Source organism: Ictalurus punctatus, chromosome 5 (genome assembly GCF_001660625.3).
Source record: "Ictalurus punctatus breed USDA103 chromosome 5, Coco_2.0, whole genome shotgun sequence".
Classification (NCBI taxonomy): Eukaryota; Metazoa; Chordata; class Actinopteri; order Siluriformes; family Ictaluridae; genus Ictalurus; species Ictalurus punctatus.
Genome location: NC_030420.2, coordinates 34,585,203 through 34,603,766, shown reverse-complemented (window position 1 = coordinate 34,603,766; position 18,564 = coordinate 34,585,203). Strand labels below are relative to the sequence as shown.

Sequence of the window (18,564 nt, the reverse complement as noted above, 5' to 3'; positions counted from 1 at the left end):
TGATTGAACAGGGTTTGCAGTAATCAGGTCTGGTTGTGTCTCGTCCAGCTGAACACCATTATCACTGCACTTTCATAGATTTGAGGAATTAGTAAATGCGGGGGCAAATACATTTTCACACAGGCCCAGATGGTATTGGATAACTTTTTTGCTTCGATAAATAATATTATCATTTAAAAACTGTATTTTGTGTTTACTCAGACTGCCTTTGTATTATCTTGGATTTTGTTTTATATGAGATCTACGCAAACACAGAAGACATCAAGATGGGGCTGTAAAAAAAATGTATGCAATGTTGGACAACTCCCATATCAATGCTATCAATGCTAATGTTACAAAGAAAAATAAAAAAAAACAAACAAACAAAAAACTACAAAAAAAACACACCCTCTGTGTTCCTGAGAACATTCAAAGTTTTCGAATTGTGGTTTCAATGCCACGCCCTGATCGTTTGCAAAAAAGAGTTTCCACTGTCATTATGGATTGTTACGCTTAAAAACATTTGTCGCGATTAATCTAATCAATTTTAAATGAAACCTATAACACAGTACAGTCTGAATAGTTTATGAATGCACTGAAACACAAAATAAATAAACCTCTTCAATAAAAGTGAACACGAGGGAGAAAATAACGAGGAAATATAAATATCCACTAACACCAAAATCACACACACACACACACACACACACACACACACACAACTTACACGCCAATCTTACTTTGTCATCAGACTAAAACATAATTTACAAATTATTACATTAAGCAAAAAAAGTAATAAATAAAAACACAGTTTATTCAACTTTCTGGCTTTTAATAAAGCCGCAGCATTTGCTTTTTATTTCAGCAGGAAGAGCCACAGAAACAAAAAAATAAATACTAATCTCTCAACTAATAAATAACCCTACAGCATTGTCCCAGCCCCCAAAACAGGCTCTGTAACATTCACATCCTCACTGTAGTCACTCATTAACCCTAGTGCAGACTCAGAAGAAATACAATACAATAACACTTTGAAGTGTGGCTTAATCAGTTATTAGTGACAAACTCCAGCCCTTTAAGAAAACATCATAAACAAACCACAAACATTTCAAATCAACAAAACTAATCTTACTGACATGACTAAAAGTGCTAAGTAAATAATTGTTCGTTTGTTTGACTGGTTTCCCCAATTACACAAGTCCTGTAAATATAACATTACATTCAAATCACCGACCGAGTCAAATATATCCTGTTCCACCAGTAGTTCAGGAGGAGTGTATTCAGCATTCAGTAACAAGGCACAAGTTGAAAAATCTGATCCATATTTACACTACACACTCCAAAATCAAGCGTCATGGGTTGATGAAAATGAAAAGCTATAATATACATGGTACGTAAAACAGATTCGTTCACAAACAAATTCAGAAGAATCATTTCCATGAGTACGAGTCATTGCTGTAAAATGAAACCTTTTGATTCACCGAGGTGGATTCCTCACGTACGTACCTTAAACAAATAAAAACCCTAAAGTGATTCAGAGTCACTTCAAAACGATTCGTTTACAAACGTCACTCGGCTTCCAGCGCACAAGAATCGTTCATAGAGCTGTTTAGATCACTTTAGGATCATGTGTGTCCAATTCCATTTATAAAATCAAATTTGAAAACAGCAAACAGAAAACAACTGAAGTGACACGAGAGTGATTCAGTGAGCAATTAGAAGAAGATTCATTTGCATATGCAGATGAAATCATTAACATAATAGCCAGGTTAAATTAAACAGAGGTTAAATTACATTAAACCATCCAGACTGTTTCATCGCACGTTTACTTTGATTCACATTCAGAGTCGGCAAAGAATCAATCACAGATGATTCATATGAATCTATTATAGAATGCGCTCACCCGAGAAACTAAGTGTGCGTTAAACAATTTATGAGCCGCAATTCTTCCTCCAAAATGTCCTAAAGATTCCGGTTTTAAATCGTAAAATATTCAGAATTAAATACGGTCACAAAATAAAGATAAAAACGAATTAAATCTGAAGAAGAGTCATTTACAGAGCTGATATCTCAAAAATGGAGAATAAATTAAACTGGAATATTCAAGCACAAATGCCCCAAAGATCCGAGAGTAATTCAGAAAAAAAATCAAATAAAATGACAGAGTCTGATCTTTAGATCTGACTCACTGAAGATTTGTTTACAGATTATGAGTACAATAAAGACAGAAATAAATAAATTAAACCATTCAGATCATTTCACTTCATTTGGATTAATGGGGCATCATTTTGTCTTACACACACACACACACACAAACACACGCTCACACACGCGCACACACGCGCGCACGCACACACACACACACGAGTCTCGGTCACTCCCGTCTGTTGAAGTCACTTCCTGGTTCACACAGGTACAGGGAACGTGCTGTCCTGTGAAGATCAAAAACACCACAATTCAGAATTGTTAGGTTAGCTGAAATAACGGAGAAGCCTACTGTCCACCACATCACACAGATTTAACATCAAAAACAAAGCGACAGAACATTTTCATTTCCCACAAATAACCAAAAGGTTCTGCAGGGCTGGGAAAGAGGTCAGCTCTCATCCTCCTCCTCCATCTCCGCATTCGGACCTCTCCGTATCGTCACCAGGAAAAATCGATCTAACAAGCAGCCCCCTGCATTTAATCTACCTTCTCAATGTCCAACTTTACAATGAATGGAAACGTGCAGTTTAAGTTCAATAAATAAAGTATTGACAAACAAATATAGAAATAAATAAACAGAATGAAGAGAATAATTAAATAGTAAAGTAAATAGACACTGATAGCCTATTTGTTCATGGTTTTTCCCTCCCCTCGTTTCATACTGACACACACACATACACACACACACACACACACACACACACACACACACACTTGTTCACAGTATTACCACCTGGAGTGTGCATTATTTTTCTTGTAATCCAACGGCCCAATGATTCCTTACATATTTACAGATCTACTAATTACAGCTGCAAATAACGATTATATTCATAATCTATTAATCGGCCGATTATCACAGCTCTAATCAGCACGTGTGTCATACTTTGTCCGCGTGTGCCTCTGTGTCTCCCGATGGTATGAGCGGATCCTGTGAGTCCTTCATGATGGGTTCTCCAGGAGAACAAAAGGGAGACGACGAGAACGTTCCCATCTTCCTGCAGTGGAAAAGAGTGGCGAAGAGAAAGCAGGGGAGGACTAAAGAGGAAAAAAACACACAGAGGAAGAGGAGATCATAATAATAATAATAATAATAATAATAATAATAATAATAATAATAATAATATAACCCCTTCCTGGCGCTGGAAGTGTAATATTAGATAAGGTTACTACTTTAAATGGTTTTAAAGTAACAGGATCCTGAGTACTTAGCAGTTGATGGTGAATTGGCTAACCTCTGTCTACCAGTAGACGATGTCATCACAGGCATACATGTATATAAATGATTTAATCAAGAAAATAACAGTGCGGTGCCTCCACTGAAGAATCACCACACTCACACACTATGAGCTATATGGGTATTCCCCAGAAACAAATATAACTATGTCAAATATATACAGACCTTATTAAATGGAAAAGAAAAGTTCAATGCAGCCAAATAATATGTATAACAAAAATAAGTTTATTTTCCTTATGCTTTAACTCAAAAAAAAACCTCAAACTGTATGAATGTATATAAGGCAAATTTAGATTAGTAAACTCAAATATTCCTTTCTTACTTATTAAACACCACAAACAGTATAGTTTGGATATAACAACTTAAACCCTTTTTTGTTAAATGTTCAAAACCTTTACTAAGCGCTTGGGTTTTCTGTTGGGGCCCGTGAGTTGGTGCACATACAAAAAAAAAACGAAGAGAAGAATCATCTGACTCGGAGACGTGCTGAGTGAATGAATCCGCTGCAGAGGGTCCAGCAGGTAATAGTCGATTCAGCGACGCAGGTTCGGCGGAGTTCCACCCTTACACAAGTGTAGTTACCGTGCTACTCAGCACAGTTCTCCACAGCCCTTGTCCCTTCAGTTCCACGGTGAAAACTGCGGCTGGCGGTTACAGCGGTCCGTCTCTCACGACGACATTAGCTTAAAGTCCACGAGTTACAGTTTGTACTTTTTTTTTTTCCCAAGCTAGCAATATTTTCCCCATCTTTCTTACAAAAACATTCCAGATCCATCAGATTGTGAAGACGTCTCCTGTGCACATCCCGCTTCAGGTCACCACACAGATTTTTAGTTGGGTTCAGGTCTGGGCTTGGGCATTCCTTTGTTGATGTGGACGTGTGCTTTGGGTCATATTCCTGCTGAAAGGTGAAATTCCTTTCCATCTTCAGTTCACTAGTAGACACCTGAAGGTTCTGCACTAAAATCCATTGTTTTTTTTGTAGATAATCATGATTCCCTCCACCTTGATAAAAACCCCAGTTCTGGATGAAGAAAAGCAGCTCTAAAGCGTGATGCTGCCACCACCGTGCTTCACCGTGGAGATGGTGTTCTTTTGGTGATAAAACAAACCTTTTGTAATTATGGAACTATTATAGCTTTTGGAATTGCTCTCATCAGACTAGAACACATATGGTTGGGTATTTTATGAGAATGGGATTCGGTCTAGCCACTCATGATGCTAAAGAAGGCCCTACCTGAGGATGTGCAAGAAAAATTTGAAGGCGTAGTGGGACTGAATACAATAGAATGGAACTCATTCATACCACATGTAACACATAATGTAGATCAATACAGGAAAAAGAAAAAGGAAATTAAAGAAGCAGCCGAGGCATTGATGACCCAACTGTACAAGGTACAGCTGGGAGAGATAGTAAGAGCAAAGCAAGAAAAGAAGGAAAAGAAGAAAGAGTGCCAAACAAGCTGCGCTGATGGTGACACCACAAGCCACGGCACCTCAGGGACAGCCAATTGTGGCCGCCATCCCAGTAGCAGCACCGACACAAGCACGAGTGACATACGCTCCTGTACAGATACCTACAATGCAGCTAGCACCTGTTGAATACATGTATGCAGGAAGGCCCCAAGCTCCCCAGAATTACAGATTCCAAGGACTGATGCCTCGGAACAGGGGCCGAGGCAGAGGGTTCTTTCGTGGAGGTCCAATGCAAGGACCCACCAGACAGAGCATGTCTGCTAAAGGATGTTGGACATGTGGAGACCCAAGGCACAGGCAATGGCAGGAGAAATGCAGGAGAAATTGTCCACAGGCAATGGCCAGGTACACATGGGGAGATCATGTGGATAGGGCTGAGAGGAGAGGTCAGACCCTAGGGGCACAAGCCATGGGACAGGGACGAGGGAACCAATGGTTGGAACAACAATGACAGCCCCCAGTGCCTCCTGGAGGGTCGATGTTTGGCCCAAATGGAGGGACAAACCCACACCAGAGTTGAAGATGCCCAGAGAAGTCAGAAGGGGAGCTGATGCAGTATGTCACCACACTGCACCCGGAACAAGAACCAACGGTCCCGGTGTCGGTTGGGAAGGGATTAAATGTACCCTTCATGATTGATACAGGGGCTACTATTCAAGCATCGGGAAAGAAGGCTCACAGCTCCCCCTCATGTGTAAAGCAATTCAAACTATGGGCTTCTCGGGAAAAATACAGACTTTATGCTTTACAGAACCTCAGGAACTTATACTCGATGATGTTACTATACAGAGACCCCTGCTATATTCTCTCTGAGGAGTTTGCCCAGTTGTGGGAAGAACTCGAAGAAGGATGTAAAGCAGCAGTACAGAATTTGAATGTAATAAGTGGGCCCCAAAGGGATAGCAGACATGGTACAACTCCCAGAAAGACTGAAAAATTGGTACCAAGTGGAGGGTGCAGTCCCCCATGTCTCTCTTATGGTCGCAAATAAGTTTGAATCTAAAGATTTAGGACCAATGGTTAAGCAGGCTAGGGAAGTGAGGGAATGGAAACCAACTGAGAACCCATACTTAGGTCACCTGATGGGCAGTTCATACGAATCTCTGTAACAGCAGTAGACCCAATGGTAGCAACATGCGTCGTGATTCATAAGGTAGCTGCAGGGCAAAAACAGATGGTAATGGTAGAGGAAGGAAAAGATCCAAGAACTGCTAAGAAAAGTGCCAGATGAGTTATGGACAAAGCACCCAACAGATGTAGGGTTAGTTGAATCAGGAGGGCTAGCAAAGATAAAAGTCAAAGGGAACATTTGCCTTCAATATCAAAGACAATACCCATTGTCCTCAAAAGATAGGGAAGGTATAAGACCAACCATACAAGGGCTAATCGAAGCAGGTGTATTGATTCCCACCAGGAGCCCTTGCAACACTCCAATCTTTCCTGTCAAGAAGCCCGATTCAGATAAATGGAGGTTGATGCATGATTTGAGAGCTATCAATCAAATAGTGGTACCTGAAATGCCAATTGTTCCAGACACACACACATTTTTATCAAACATACCTGAGGGAACAAAGTGGTATACGGTAATTGATCTGTGCTCTGCATTTTTTAGTGTACCTCTCCACCCAGATTCGCAGCATCTATTTGCATTCACTTATGAAGGACAACAATACACATACACGAGACTTCCCCAGGGATATTGTGAAAGCCCTTCTATATTCAACCAGGTTCTAGCTTGTGACCTTGATACTCTGAATTGTCATAGTACCCTGTTGCAGTACGTGGACGACATTTTACTCTGTAGCCCGACCAAAGAACAATGTCAGGAAGATTCGGTAAAGGAGTTAACTATTCCATCTGAAAATGGCCACAAAGTGAGTAGAGAAAAACTCCAGTTTTGTAAACCTAAAGTAGAGTACTTGAGACGTGTCCTAGAAGGGACAAGCCACAAATTTCGCCTAAGCACATGGAAGTCATTTGGAAAGCACCGCAAACCGTACAACAAAAGTTTGCATTCTTAGGAATGGCGGGTTTTAGCCAACCATGGGTCTGTGACTTTGTGCTAATAGTTCAACCTCTCCGTGATTTAATCAAAAGCGCAGACCAAACACAGCCAAATGCTCCTCTTACCTGGACCCCTGGGGCGTTAGCTGCATTTGAATCACTCAAAGCTACATTGACGTCAGCACCTGCATTGACAAACCCTGATAGAGAATCAGCCCTTGTCAAACACACATGTGTTCTTTGTAGATGGGTCGTGTTTTCGAGCTGATACAGGGAATAAAGCTGGGTCTGCTGTGGTAGAGGCTAGGGTGGATCCTCTTTCATTTAAAACAGTAATGGAGTTCTCTTTACCCCAACCCTGCTCAGCACAATTGGCAGAAATAAGGGCTCTGACTGCTGCGTGTGAACTAGGATGTGGTAAAAGCTGTACAATTGATATTGATTCAGCATATGCATATGGAGTATGTCATGTATTTGGGCCTATATCGGCACAGAGAGGATTTCAGAGGGCAGATGGGTCCACAATTACTCAGCTATATCATACTTGTTGTATGCTATGACCTTGCCAGCGGAACTTGCGATCGTGAAATGTCAGGCTCACAAGACTGATGGTACTTTTGTTACTAGGGGTAACACAGCAGCAGATGAGGCAGCAAAGAAAGCTGCTTTAGGAACAGCACCAATGATGGCCTTGATAAACCTGGGGGAGGAAGAGATCCGACACCCGCAAGAGGATAATGTGGAACACATTGTGGAAATACAAAAAGAGGCTAGTGAGGCAGAAATAGCTAAATGGATAGCTAGAGGAGCAAAGAAAGAACGAGGCATAGGGCTGTGGCGGAGTGTAGAAGTGTAGAAGGCTTGTGTGTGGCCCCACTGAGTCTCATACTGCTGCTCATAAAAGATGCACATGGGGTGGACCATGCTAGTAGAGGAGAAACCTTGAGGAAAATCAGGGAGGTTTGGTGGTCCCCCTACTTAGCTAGCATGATTAATAAGGAACTAAATCAATGCGAGACATGCATAAAACACAATGTCTGCAAGAGCTTCACAGCCCCTATAGGGCACATTCCAGAACCAAAGGCATATACAGTATCTCACAAAAGTGAGTACACCCCTCACATTTGTGTAAATGTTTGATTATATCTTTTCATGTGACAACACTGGAGAAATGACACTTTGATGCAATGTAAAGTAGTGAGTGTACAGCTTGGGTAACAGTGAAGATTTGCTGTCCCCTCAAAATAACTCAACACATAGACATTAATGTCTAAACTGCTGCCAATAAAAGTAAGTACACTCCTAAGTGAAAATGTCCATATTGGGCCCAAAGTGTCAATATTTTGTGTGGCCACCATTATTTTCCAGCACTGCCTTAACACTCCTGGGCATGGAGTTCACCAGAGCTTCACAGGTTGCCACTGGAGTCTTCTTCCACTCCTCCATGATGACTTCACGGAGCTGGTGGATGTCAGAGACCTTGTGCTCCTCCACCTTCCATTTGAGGATGCCCCACAGATGCTCAATAGGGTTTAGTCCATCCCCTTCACCTTCAGCTTCTTTAGCAAGGCAGTGGTCATCTTGGAGGCATGTTTGGGGTCGTTATCATGCTGGAATACTGGCGTTTACTCAGGGTCCCTACAAGGGCCCACCTCTTGAACAACTAGAGGGCGAAATTCAGGAATATGTGTGCCACCTAACCCAAATCCACAGGCATTTGTATTCGCAGGTGCACGAGGCAATCCATGGTGAAGACGTCACCACACCTGAAAGACTTGTGGAACCAGGGGACTACGTGTACATACGCACGTTCAAAAGGAAGCACTTCAATGACCCTCGAAGGGAAGGACCATTTAAGGTGGTTGCAGCAACCCCAACTGCAGTAAAGGTTGAAGGTAAGGAGCACTGGTATGACCTAAACCACTGCAGCCATGGGGTGGGAAAAGGCAGACTTTTGCGCCCTACTGAGGATGGGGAAGATAGGCTCCAGCATCCTAATCAAGGAGGGAAAGGTAGACTTCTGCATCCCGCCGGAGAAGCAGATGACACACACTCTGTAGTTAATCAAGAAGACCTAGACTTCGCAAGCGATGGCGATCCAGACGACCCCCAGGCGGGTCCATCCCACAGAATACGTGGACAAGTTAAGAGGAGGGGAGAGCACAGAGCACGCCGACAGGCAGCAAGTCCCAGTGACCTGGGACTGATTTTCTGCATCAGAGAGCAGGCATGCTACAATCTGTCCAATTGGCCGCACAAGTAGGTCTATTAAAGATCACCAGTTACCCATAGTTGTTTCTTTGCTCAGCAGGTGTTATCTGCTGTGTCATCCCCCTTGGCAAGCGCCTTATCCTAGTTGCTGTTAATAACATTGCTGGCCAGTATGTGGTTGTCCAGCCTTAGAACCGGTCCCTCGTTCCCTTCTCGCCTATGGTTGAAGCATGTCCGCCTCAAAAGGGGGGAGGGGGGTTATATTACAATGTGTATTAAATGTTCTGGAATACTCAAGCTTGCAGGTATTTTATGCAGTGTTAATACTAGTAGATACTGGTATCTACTTATATGATACTGGAAATTTTTATACTGATGTTTGCATAACCCCATTTGGCATGAAAACATTGGGTCACTTACACACCTACTAGTTGTTATTGCATGGCAATTATAACAAGTAAAAAATGCTGAAGCTACACTCTGTAATGCATGATCAAGGCTTGCTGTTAGCATATGCGAGTATGCTAAGTGTCTAGGTGCAGAGAACGGACTTCACTGGACTTCACACCACAAGTCATCACTTGCAGTACTTGCATAAGGCAGGACTTCTGGCGCAGGAGAAACAAGAGGTCCTGGAACTCAGTATAGTAAAAGAGGATCGATGAGCCATGCCCTGGGTGTAAGTGCTAGCCTAACCTCTCCCCAAGGGCGGCCCCCTGCAATATGCAAAGTATCTGGGTCGAAGACATCGTTTCCGTAGAGGTGGACAAGGACATAACACAAGGTGTTCCCCGTGTGGACCACCTTATGGACATAAAGCATGATGAACTGTTTGTGGCATGAGCCCCATGAACAATGAAGCATGGATCAGAATGGACTCTTAGAATGTTTATACTTATATCATGATGTGTATTGTGGTTACATTGACACATATTGTCAAAAACTGAGCCAGGTGTAGCCACTGTCGAGCACAAAGTGCTGGCAGGGTGGGAATTTTTCCTCGCAACTGGGTTCAGAGCTTTTGTCGCCCACCCCTGGGTCAGACTTCTTTTGGGAAAAGCAAATGAACCCTTGAGTCCTGAAGATACAAGGTAGTGGTCAATAAGGCCTATCCGATAAAACAGGGACGCTATAGGGACATTATCATTGGACGTAGTTAAAAATAGGAGCATTGTTAGTGCTTGACGTAGTCAACAGAATATAGTCAAATTGTATCACTTATGTACAGTATAACAACATAGTATCAATTCACATCAACTAATTACCTGAGCACCTTGACTTAGTCATCTGCACAAGTAGAAGCCATGGCAGTGTATTGGTATGTGTGTCGTGCTCAGCCTGGTGAAAGGTCAGTTTTACAGCTGCCGTGTTATTTTGAATGGAACAGCAATACCAGAGTGGACTTTTTACCTCCGATAACTCGAAATTTGTTCACGACACCCAGGTCAGGCAATTGTAGAGGACTCCACTGCAGTGGATGATATAGGGCTGGAGAGATTGGACAGACTGCACGCAGGGTATATAACAGTAACAATAAAACAGTTGACGCATGGTGGCCAAAGGTTGAAAAAGGCAGTATTTATACATAGGTATCCCTTAAATTAAGAGAAGAGTGAGGCTTAGAGATCCTCAAAGGGGGAATGTGGGAATAAATTTAAGACACAGGAAAACACGAGGGTAACAGAGTATGTAGTTTATTGAGAATCACTATCATACACATATTCTGGGGAGGGAATAGGTCTTGTAGGAGAGTAATTTGTAGGTGAAAGGTCATATGATGTGTTTGCAGCAAAGCTACTATCATCATCAGAGGAAAGAATAAACGAACCCTCCACAGAAGTTATGGGAAGAAGTTGAACTTCAGTTTGAGTGGAAGCATGAACATAGGTCACCGAACCTATGGAATGATACGATAAGTGGGAGAATAAGGAAACCCTGTGGGTACAGGTGAAGAGCAGAGACGTTCCAGCAGAGCTGTAATATCGATGGCCAAATAAGCCAGCAGATGGCATATATATTCACCCAGGCCTGTGAGATTGAGCAGTCGAGAGAGTCCAGCTGCAGGTGGGCGTTGATCAGCTGGACAGAGATCAGAGAGAAAGGACAAAAAATTTGATAAAACAGTAGTGGTAACACTTCAAATATATTTACATAAATACATGTACAAGCACATGCAAAGAATGTAGGAAACAGGTATCAATACATGGCATGATAAAAGCATAAAATTAAAAAAAAACACACTCATATGATGTTTTGAGAAAAACACACACACCCACACATTCACAAAAATGTTCAAGAGAAACACACACACACACGCACACACACACACACACACACACACACACACACACACACATACTCACAGAATGTCTAAGAAGCACCAAAAAGCATATAAACATACTTAGAATTAGAGAAGAAATATTTGTAACATTAAGCAGTAATTAAAATAAATCTCACCCATAATGAAGAAGTGATGAAAATATCCAAATTGTTCAGGACAACGGGCGATGAGATGCGCACAGCTTGATTAACAGAAGTGGGAATGGCAGTAAGGGCCTTGGAAAATGTTTAAAATACCCAAAAGAAAAAGATGAAGATAAGGGGATATCCAATGGCTGAAAATGTGTGTTAAGGGGATTTCAGAACGAGAAAAGCTCGTTCTAATGGTATTTTAAAATCCAATAAGTAGTGTTTAAGGGGAATCAAAAAAAGACGTTAATAAAGCATATTGGGATTCCAAAAGAATGAGATAATTGGGCATAAACTAAAGATAAGACTGTATAAATAGGGCATTGAATATGTGGCCGTCATGGACCACAATTCCCAGAACACACCTTCATTCTAATCACACACACCTGCATCCTGCTTATACTCACAATCACACCACACATATAAGAGACTGTTCAAACACTTAGTCATTGCAGAGTATACGCTAAGTTGCCTTGTCTCTGTCATTACCAAGCCTTATATCGTGTCTGTTTATTCTGGTGTTTTGACCTTGCTTACGTTTACAACTTTGTCTCTTTGCCCTGCCCTGTTTGTGCTGTTTGCCTGATCAGCTGATCACTGCATGTTCATGATTATTGTCTTCTGCTTTATTCTTGGGACTTGTTGTTGTTTGATTAAACTGCCATACCTGAACTTGCTTCCGTCTCAGCCTCCATTACATGACGGAATACTTCGCCTCAACATGGAAGCAGCAGGAGAGCAAGGAGATCATCATGCCAGCGTACATAAGGATGTCTGGCCACCATTCATGTCAGTCCAGTTTCCCCAGTGGACTGACATAGAGGTTCCAGATCCAAATTACGGATTGTGCGACTACCCGAGGCAGTTACATTTACATTTATTCATTTAGCAGACGCTTTTATCCAAAGTGACTTACAAATGAGAAAATACAAGCAAAGCGATATCAAGCAGAGAACAATACAAGTAGTGCTACCATACAAGATCCATTAATTGAGCTCCAGAAGAAGCAAAGTGTGCAGAGTAGAGGTGAAATTGCCAGAGTTTTTTTTTTTTTTTTTTTTTTTTTTGGGTTGGTTAGGTGTTCACGGAAGAGGTGGGTCTTTAGCTGTTTCCTGAAGATGGTGAGAGATTCTGTGGTCCGGATTGAGGTTGGAAGTTCATTCCACCACTGAGGAACAGTTAGTATTAAGGTTCTTGAAAGGGACCTTGAGCCACGCTGTGTAGGTACTACTAAGCGTTGGTCGTTGATTGAACGCAGATTGCGTGAGGGAATGTAAGCCTTCAGGAGAGAGTTGAGGTAGGAGGGTGCTGTTCCAGACAAGGTCTTGTAGGTGAGCATCAAGGGCTTTAATTTTGATACGGGTGGCTACAGGAAGTCGGTGGAGGGAGATGAAGAGGGGTGTGACATGGGTTCTCTTGGGCTTGTTGAAGACAAGGCGTGCTGCTGCATTCTGAATCATTTGAAGGGGTTTGATACAGCTGGCTGGGAGTCTCGAGAGTTGTTTGTTGCAGAAGTCCTGTTTTGAGATAACAAGAGCTTGGACTAGTAGTTGTGTAGCCCGTTCAGTGATGTAGGGTCTGATTTTCTTGATGTTGTACAGGATGAACCTACAGGACCGTGCAGTTATTGAGATGTGGTCTGTAAAGGTCAAGCTGTCATCAAGAATCACCCCAAGGTTCCTGGCCTTCCTGGTTGGCTTGAGTGTGGGTGAGCCGAGCTGTACAGCAAGGTTGTGGTTGATTGAGGGACAGGCTGGGATGATGAGAAGCTCAGATTTTGCCAGGTTGAGCTTTAGGTGGTGTTCCCTCATCCAGACCGAGATGTCCGACAGCCAAGCAGAGTTTCTTGCAGAGACGGACAGATCGTCAGGCTGGAAGGACAAATAGAGCTCGGTGTTGTCTGCACAGCAATGTTATGAAAAGCCATGAGACTCAGTCATCTGCCCCAGAGATGTAGTGTGAATAGAAAAGAGCAGTGGACCCAGAACTGACCCCTGCGGAATGCCAGTTGTGAGATGCTGAGTTTCAGAAATACTTCCCCTCCACAATACCTTGAAGGATCTGTCTGAGAGATAGGATTCCATCCAGTACAGAACCGTTCCAGTGATGCCCAGGCAGGAGGATCTGATGGTTCACAGTGTCAGCGGCAGCCGAGATGTGGAGTAGGATGAGGACAGATGATCTAGAGGTTGCTCTTGCTAGTCGTAAGGCTTCAGTGACGGAAAGCAGAGCAGTCTCCGTGGAATGATTGCTCTTGAAGCCAGACTGCTTGCTATCCAAGAGGTTGTTCTGTGTGAGAAAATTGGAGGGTTGATTAAAAACGGCTCTTTCAAGGGTTTTGGAAAGAAAAGGGAGGAGGGAAACAGGTCTGTAGTTGTCAACCGCAGCAGGGTTAAGTGATGGTTTTTTAAGCAGTGGGGTAACCCAGACCTGTAGAGAGGGATGTGTTAAAGATGTATGTGAGTGCAGGTAATAGCATGGGAGAGATGGACTGTAGAAGGTGAGAAGAGATAGGTTCAAGAGGAGAGGTTGTGGGATGGCTAGAGAGGAGGAGTTTTGAGACATCAGTCTCTGAGAGGGGAGAGAAGGAAGCCAGTTGGGAGTTACATGGAGGAGGAGCCGGTCTATGTATGTCTGGGGTTGAGAACTGGTTCCTGATTGATGTAACATTGATGGAAAAGAAAGTGGCAAAGTCATCTGTAGTGAAAGAGGTAGGGGAAGGGGGAGGAGGGGGACAGATAAGAGAAGAAAAGCTTTTTGAAGAGAGTGTGAGTGTTGGGAGAACTGCCAATCTTCTCTTGGTTCCTGTTCCACTGTTCCTGTTCCACTGCCAAATGTATGTTTCAAGCCTGGCGAATCCCAAGCCGGACAAGAGGCAGTGGCTCGGGTTCATTTTGTCATGTTTTTATGGCCCTGCCTACCAATGGGTGGAGCATCTGGCCAGGACAGGGTCCAGTGCCCTCACCAAAGTAACTCAGTTTGCAGAATTATTTCTAAAGGAGTTTGGGAATCCAGTGCAGAACTGCAACCTGGATGAACTTTTGAGGGGAGTCAGCGTGATGAGCAAGCCCGATCTACCATTCCACATTCCACACATTTTATGATTGAATTGACAGGTCAGTTTCTGCCGCTCAGCTCCAGCGCCAGGCTGACAGGGCGGCAGTAGGGGTGATGCAGGCATGCAAGACTGAGGGCTGCCATAAAGAAGCCACCATACAGTGTCCAATGTGCAGTCAACAAGATACATAAATCATATTTCTGCTCCCAGGAATGTTTCAAAGGCAGATGACACACCCATAAATGGCTCCACAAGAGAGCGAGAGCTGAGCTCAAGCTTGAGACCCATGAGGTGGTCTCACCTGCTGAGCTACAGCCGGAGGTCAACGTGGTGACCTCCTCTCCAGAGCTCCAACCTGAGATCCACAAGGTGGTCTCACCTGCAGAGTTCCTGCCAGAGGTCAGCATGGCGACCTCTGCTCCAGAGCTACAGCCTGAGATGCATGAGGTGGTCTCCACTGCAAAGCCCATGCCGGAGGTCAACATGGCAACCTGTGCTCCCAAGCTACAGCCTGAGATCCACGAGGTGGTCTCCACTGAAGAGCCCCTGCTGGAGGTAAACGTGGTGACCTCTGCTCCCGAGCTACAGCCTGAGATCCATGATGTGGTTTCCACTGCAGAGCACCAGTCGGAGGTCAACAAGGCGGCCTCCTCCCCAGAGCACCAGCACCAGACTTATGAGGTTGTCCCATCTACAGAGCTCCAACCTGAGACCCATGAGATGGTCTCACCTGCCGAGCTCCAGCCAGACGTCAACGCGGCGACCTCCTACCCAGAGCTCCAGCATGAGATCCACGAGGTGGCATCATCTGCAGAGCTCCAGCATGAGACCCATGAAGTAGTCTCAGCTCCAGAGCCCCAGTTGGAGGTCAACGTGGTGACCTCATCTCCAGAGCTCCAACCTGAGACACACGAGGTAGTTTCAACTCCAGAGCCTCAGTCGGAGGTCAATATGGTGACCCTCTCCCTAGAGCCCCAGCACAAGACCCATGAGGTTGTATCATCTCCAGAGCTCCAGCATCAGGCAAAGTTCCTGTCCGAGGTCAAAGAGACTGCCTCTCAAGCCATGTTCCTGTCTGAGAGGGACAACACAGACAACCACATTCTGCTCATGCCTGAGTCTGCAGACACGGCCAACCAAGTTCTCCTAATGCCTGAAGCTGACGTCATGACCAACCAAGTTATGCTCAAGCTTGGGACTGACGTTACAATCAACCAAGTTGTGCTCATGCCCGGGTCTGCTGGCACGGCCAACCAGTTCTACTCACGCCCGAGTCTGCTGGCACAACCAACAAAGTTCTGCTCACGGTCGAGTCTGCTGACACAGACAATCAGGTTCTGCTCACGACCGAGTCTGTTGGCATGGCCAACCAGGTTCTGCTGACGCCTGAGTCTGCTGACATGGACAACCGAGTTCAGCCGGCAGAGTCAGTGAAGAATGACACGCAGCCTCTCTGCGTGGCTGAGGACACTGCTCAGCATCCCTATACAGCTGAGGACGCCGCTCCGCCTCCTTGGTTCGCTGAGGATGTCGCTCCGCTGAGGACATTGCTCCACACTCAAGAAAGGCTGACAAAGTGGCCCAACAAGACAAGCCCCCGTCTAAAGCTGACAATACAACTTCCCAAGGCTGGGTAGCCCCTAATGACCCGGGCAAACCAGACCCCGGTTACACCTCAGGTCTGCTTTATTTTCTAATAATTCAACGGACCGGAGTCAATTATTCCGCTTATACCCCAGTTACTACCTCACGACATTGTTCAGATGTTTTATTTCAAGATATTTGTCAGGTTATTGTTCTTAAAACACTCTTGTGTGTGGATATAATTTATTACACATCCCATCTCAAGCCTCTGTTGCTAATTCCAAATTGTCATTTTAGAGCTAGCAATGGAGGCTCGAGGCACTGAAATGCGGTTATTGGAGAGAGCGAGAGAGAGAGAGAGAGAGAGAGAAATATCAATAAGCCTACTTGTTCACATGATTTTTCGTTATTTATTACTGCAGAAAATACAACGAATAAATAAATAAATATTATCGGGGTTCAACCCGTTTAGGGCCCTTAAAGATGTTAAAAGATATTACTTAATATTGTGCAATCCTATAAGCAGCAAAATCAAAGAAAAAAGAAAATCATTTTAAGTAATCTTGGCCTTGTCTAATAAAAAAAAGCTTGTCTAATAGCTGCTGAACATTGATTGACCAATGGCAGCCATGCTTTTCAAGAATCACAATTGTCCTCGTGTACGATGATTGGACCTTGGACAAGGACAATTCTTACAAGATTTATTTATCAAGTCGTTTGGGCCATTGATTCCACATTTAGTGCCAATTTCATGTTTTGTTCTGTTCGAGTGCCACCAACTGGTCACAGTGAGTAATTTTAGATCTGTCCTCAGATTGAGCCCAATCATACAGAATGTGCCCCAAGTTTGGTGAAATATCTCATTCCGTTCAGGAGTTATAGCCATTTAAATAAAAGTTGATGTGCTTTTGTGAGGCTAAATCAAAAGTTAAACTTTTTTTTGTGCTAATTTTGAACTAAGGCATCTGCTAAATAGTCATGCAAAATATAGATACATACTGTAGAACATCTTTTAATTACATACCTAATTATTTATTTATGTATTTATTTATTTACTTTAATACCCATACACTCATGCAGATGTTTAATACTCAACAGATTTCTAGAATTCTTTTTACCTTTATAAGGGCCTTAAAAAAAAAAAATCTTATTAAAACTGTAATCTTTTATGTCAAATTCTTAAATTTAATCAATAAATGTATTTAGAATATTAAGACAACATAGGGTTGTTACTAATCTAATGAAATCAGTATATTTGCACTGCAGAGGTGCCACAGGAGCTGCATCTGAAGTGTTTAATGCAGCTCAGATGTGGCATGAATGCATCTACACTGCAATTACAACTGCATAAATAATGTTATGAGATTAATGTTTTAAATATAAAACTTAGCCTATAGAAGTATGAAATGCTGGGGGGGAAACCAAAATGAAAGTTTTATATATAAAAGTAAGACCACCAGTAGGTGGAGGCAAATCACTGTCTTAATAAGTGAGTCAATGAATCATTCATTCAAATGATTTGTTCAAAACAACTGATTCATTCATGACCGAAGCAAGGGTGCGACTCAATCAACTCCCTAGTATAGTAGTCAGGGCACTGATCAGGGAGTCGGCCATTTTAAGGGCTGTCTCAATCAAAAAAACTTCCAGTGCACTGGAAGGTTCGCTCCTGTTACGTTCCCCTTTCTACGTCTAGAGGTCAGAATGAACATGGGCACAGAGGGAGAGTAATGTGACCGAAACATTCATCATTCTCAAGAATAAGAAACCATGAGTGAAATTTCCAACAGAACGTGCATAGCTTGTGGAGAACGGTCTTATTTCAGATGAATCCAAACTGCACTTGCATGGATCTGATAGTCGAGTGTTTGTGTAGAGAAAGTCAGGAGAAGAATAGCAGCAAAACTACACTGAGGGTACGATAAAGCACTGAACTGCCTGGGGTTGTTTTTCCTACAGTGGCGTTGGTGAACTTGTGTTTATTGTTGGTATCATGAACTCAGAAGTGTACAAAGGCATTTTAGATGCCTATAATACCACAGCCAAATGATCCAATAGATAAGGGAGTGGTTTGTATGCATTGTAACCTTATTTTTGACAGGTCTAGGTCAAAGGTCATCATCAATCATATATATTTTGACTGGTCTTGACAGGGGTCGTTAACGGTCATTACCAACTGAGCGTTATCTGACCGTCATTATCTTAACAGTTGTCGTTAAAGATGTTACATGTGTTAGGTTTGTTGTAATCTGTTGCATTCCAACACACACACACACACACACACACACACAAACACACATCCAACCAAAAAAATCACACACACACAGACACACACAGACAC

At 43.1% G+C, this 18,564-nt stretch overlaps 1 long non-coding RNA gene across 1 annotated transcript; it reads right to left on the bottom strand.

Moving 5' to 3' along the window:
• Positions 1 to 775: 775 nt before the first annotated feature.
• Positions 776 to 13,634, bottom strand: LOC128632866 (uncharacterized). Its single transcript, XR_008396494.1, has 2 exons — positions 3,071 to 13,634; positions 776 to 2,411 (listed from the first exon to the last, which is right to left on the bottom strand). It is a non-coding gene; the product is annotated as an uncharacterized LOC128632866 (long non-coding RNA).
• Positions 13,635 to 18,564: the final 4,930 nt, after the last annotated feature.